This window comes from Pelobates fuscus, chromosome 4, assembly GCF_036172605.1.
Source record: "Pelobates fuscus isolate aPelFus1 chromosome 4, aPelFus1.pri, whole genome shotgun sequence".
In the NCBI taxonomy this organism is placed as follows: domain Eukaryota; kingdom Metazoa; phylum Chordata; class Amphibia; order Anura; family Pelobatidae; genus Pelobates; species Pelobates fuscus.
The window spans coordinates 181,943,842-181,949,133 of record NC_086320.1 but is presented as its reverse complement, the minus strand read 5'-3'; positions in this window follow the sequence as shown (position 1 = coordinate 181,949,133).

Genomic DNA, 5,292 nt, shown 5'->3' with positions numbered 1-5,292 from the left:
TCCTTAATGGGGACATGAGCATCAGAGCTGGACCATGGACAAAATGCTAGACAGTTGATTGGTCTGATGACTTTAATTTTCTTTTAGATCAGGCAAATGACAGGGTGCATGTGCATTGTTTACCTGGGTTATAGAATGCAGCAGGATGCACTATGGGAAGAAAGCAGGCCAGCAGAGACACTGTTATGCTCAGGGCAATGTTCTGCTGACCTTGGGTCATGGCTTTCATGTGCATGTTACGTTGACGTGTACCATCTAGATAGAGATTATTGCAGACCACGTATACCCCTTCATGGCAAAGGTGTTCCCTAATGGCAGTGACCTTTTTCAGCAGAATAATGCATCTTGATACACTGCAAAATTGTTCAGGAATGGTTTGAGGAAGATGCCAGAGAGTTCAAGGTGTCTGGTTTCCCAGGTAATAAATGCCATTAGTTTGTTGTGGTTTCTGGCTTCCTGTCAGGAATATGTACTCTTTAAATAATTCTGTTCTTTCCCTTTAAGTTCACATGTCCGCTGACAATAAACAGTCTATTTAAGACTACCCTGTCAGTGATCCTGCCCACTTTTAATGAGCTGACACCAGCCTGTTATGATCTTATGCCTTGCATGTTTCTACTAACTAATTTTTTCAGGTCTCAGAATCTCAAGCTCAACTCAGAACTGATTTTCTATTTAACTCACCGTAAATTCCTTCAGAATCTACTAATTGAATCCTTATACTCACTTGTTATACTTGTTTCCTGCATTTCTCCATTGGACGTCAATGTTTCCAATTTTGCTGCTGAAAGCTAAAATATCTTTTTTACACTCAGCTACAGCCAGCCAGTTTTACAGCCTCTATATTTGTTTTTGCTTTCTGCAGGAATCATTGACTTGCCTCAAGACTTGTGTAAATCCCCACTTTCTGTTACTTTCGTACATTTGAACAATCTTCCATGAACTTTGTTTTCCTACTACTAATTGGCTAATTAATTTACAGGGGGAAGCAACCTATTTTATTTAGCAAAGGCTATTTTCTTTTTTTCTTTATATTGTTCAAAATCAGGTTCTGATTCAGACTGTCTGATTTGAAAAATACTTTCACGTTTATTTTATTGAATTTTTCTGCAATTTAAGACTGTTTTCCTGCTTGACACTTTCCTTGTTTTCGCTTGTTTTCTTGATGCTTTACGTCACAGTATCCCTTGACCTTGGCTTATCTATGACTATTCTTCTACAGTTTTGGTGATTATGGCCTTAATTCTCTTTGCAGAGTAAGGATTTACTCTGATCATTGAGTAACAATTTCTCAATTAAAGTATAAGGGGATATTGCTATTCATTAAGCATAGTAAATCCTTACTCTATTACAAGAATACATCCTGAGGCCTCGTCATTCTAAGAATCAGTGAAATGTTTTTTTGTTTTGTTTTTCTCGGGAAGTGAGGGTTAGGTAAAATCTTATATTCTGATATGTCATGGAACCTGCATGTTTACATCAGCATTTAGTTGCAAAACGTTTATTGTGGGTTTAGACCAACGGATGTACTTATTTAGTCAGGCTCTGTAAACATTGTTAGACAGCACAGCCTATTTGCAACCTGATAGCACTGTACTGTGCAAGAACGAATACCTTTGTACAAAAATAGTTTTTGGGCCCCCTGTAGCAAAAGAGTGGCCAAACGGTAAATACCTATCTTTTGAACTCCCACAATGCTATGCCAACTGCGGATTTATCATTTGCCCACCCCTGCAAAGGTTGTACTTGTGAACAGTGTTTGTGTGTTTGAATGTAAGCATGTTTTTGTATAGAATATGTGTGTATGTGTAGGAATGTATTTGTATGTACTATTGCCATTGTAATGCAGTGGTGTACTTATGTACAGGGTTTACTATTGAAAGACCCTGACACACAAATATACACACTAACACATACACACAAACTCAAATACACATACTTTGACACACAGATAAACATACTGACACACACAGGCAAATATTTGTGCAACCCTAGAGAAAAAAAAATTGGCCATCCCATGTACTCCACCCACTTTTGCAGACTGACACACACGCTGACTCACATAGACACATACTGATTCATACAGACTGATGCACACTGACTTAAGCAGACACACACAAACACACACATACCCAAGCAGACACACACTGACCCATACAAACACATAGACACATACTGACCCATGTAGACACACACTAGCACAAGCAGACTGACACACACTGACCCATACAAACACACAAATACACACACACTGACCTATGGAGACACACGCTGACCCAAGCAGACTGATAGACCTGCACACATACTGACTTTTGATGGCTGATACATACACAGAAACACACACACACACTGACTGAAGCAGACTGACACATTCTCTGAAACACACACTACAAGGTCCCTTTTACCCTCTTCATTGCATATATCAGTTTGCTGTTCTCATCGTGACTGTGCCTGGCTGCCTGGCGGTCCGTCACTCCCAGTTTCAGCCCTACTTCCTGCTATCCTCTTATGTTACCTCTTCTGTGTTATATACACATTCAGCTGGTTTAACATGACATTTGAAAGCAAAAAAGACTTATCTAGGGATAGAGGGTCTTTATCTATATAGTGACAAAAATAATTTGCAGAAGGATAAATTAGGGTGTAATGTCTCTGTCCAATGTATATTCCAGGCTTGCCTTAGAAAAGATCTAGCGCTGCAGTTCTAGATTTTTAAGATATCTTTATTGGCAATAAAAATATACATCTTGTCACATAGGAGACACCCTTAGCCATAGAGACCATTGATAAGAGATAGTGCTCAGATTGTGCATCTAAATATCTTTCCTCTGCAACTCCCATATATACAACTACTCCTTCTTTTCTTTTTCATCCATACTGTTATCGATAATTCAGGAATGTTTTTTTAAAAAAAGAGGAAGACAAACACTGACAAGACCTGCATCCCCTGCCTGTATAAATCATAATATGCAAAACTGCCCTAATTATGTAAATTAACTAGCCTTGCAATTCAGGTAGTCCACATAACTGTTTCAAGATCTTCTCAACCAACAGATAGCACTGTACAGGTTCTCAAGATCATTAACCCCTTAAGGATGGAGCAATTGTACAAGTTCTGATCAAAACAAAACATGTAAACAAAAACTGAAAATTGCGCTATATGTCTGTTCACCTCTTCCATATTAAATGCATCCACACTTATTATATATCATTTTGTTCAGGAGAAACAGTGCTTTAACCCCTTAAGGACACATGACATGTGTGACATGTCATGATTCCCTTTTATTCCATAAGTTTGGTCCTTAAGGGGTTAATGTCACATCATATATAACTATTTATTATTAAAAAAATAAATCTAAAAAAAAGTGTAAGATATTGAGATTTAAAAAAAAATATTTTCATTTTGTCTGCCATTTTAACCTTGAATGTCATAATACTGTCAACTTTTACTGCAATTAAATACACGTATTTGTATTTAGTGATGTCTCACAAATACAACAGTAGCCCCCATGAATAGGTTTTTTGTTGTTTTGGAAAGTTACGGGGTCAAATATAGCACTTTACAGTTTATACACATGGATATTTGCCAGACTCGTAATGTTGCCTTTGAGACCGTATCGTAGCCCAGGAATGAGAATTACCCCCATGATGGCATACCATTTGCAAAAGTAGAAAACCCAGGGTATTCAATATGGGGTATGTCCAGTCTGTTTTAGTAGCCACTTAGACACAAACACTGGCTAAAGTTAGCGTTCATTATTGTGGCAACACAGATGAATCAGGCCAACTACACTACTTTTCTATAGTTTGAACTTTTGTGGATGACTCCAGCTCCTTATTTTGGTGAGAGGTATGCAAGAGGGTGTTTAAACATTTAGTATCCATGGCCATTCATTAGATGACTTAGTCACAATTAATATTGCGCTTGGTTGTTTTGAGATATAGGGAACCAAGAAATTGGACACTTCATTTTTAAAATTAGTGGGTAAAGCAGTGGATTCTTCATGATTATTTGAAGCTCCTTGGAGCTGTTTATCAGTTTTATTTTATTCATGGTTTTGTTTTATATATATACAAAAAATATTACATTAGAATTCTTACATTTTGAGAGAGTGGCTATACAGTTTAAGAGACACACTTTACTAGCGCATAGGTCATTGCCCTGTTGTGTTTCATTTTTGGTTCCCAATAGCGAGTGATAGTTTTATGTATTCCTGTTTTTTTATTTCAGCTATGCTGACTGTTCTCCTTTCTATACTCCTTTGACTCGGCTATTGTACCTCTCTTCCCTGTTTTCTGGTTTCCCTGACTATTCTCTGTTTCTCAAACGTAAAGCACGGGTACTCTAAGGATGAGTATGCATGTGTTTCTATTATCATTTACACACTGTGCGTTGGGTCACTCAGTAATCCTGTCAAAATGTTCAACAAGCTGTCCTTATTGGACATTTTAATATATGGGTCTTGTGAAATATTTAATAATTTTGGTGAGAGGGCAGAACATTTTTGGTAACCAATAACTGTTTTATTTCTATTTTTATATAAATATATATATAAAACAAAATATATAAAAAAAAATTGTTACACATACACTCAAATATTCAGTATGTACAACCGCAAAAATGACCCGGAGACAGCATGCAATTGTGTTGCCTATTTAGAATCTTTAGCGCCGTTATCATCCTTAGCTGGATTTTGGCCATTTTACAGACCCTTGACTACTGTAAAGTACAGTGCCCGAGGGCATACATCCTAAGTCTCCTTATTTAGGAAGGACAGTCCCAATGTCCCTAATTTCTAGGAGATCCATATTGTTACTGTCTGAGACAATAACAGAGCTCAACAGCAATAATACTCCCAGTAATGTGTCTATAATAAATATGTTTAGGATAAATATGTTTAGAGATAAGTTTGTGTAAATAAGATACATTGTCTTGCTCTATATTTTTGTAAGTATGTAAGCTAAATAAAAATGATTTCACTATGCGCATGGATGGATTGGTCATACAATTTGTTTAGTGGATTTATTTATTATTCTGGTATATATATCTGAGTGGATTTTTTTTATTATTATTGTATGTCTTTCCTTTTTTTTTCTTCCATTCTGTTCATTTTTTTCTTAGATTCATTTATTTTGGCACATGGTATTTAATGTGCCTGGCTTTAGTTCCTGTTGTGGTTGTGACTTAAATATGAATATTAATCTCTTAATACATAATAATTAAGCAATACAGAACAACATTAATATTTTTATAATTCATGGTATTATGGTCGATTATGTGGATAAAAAATA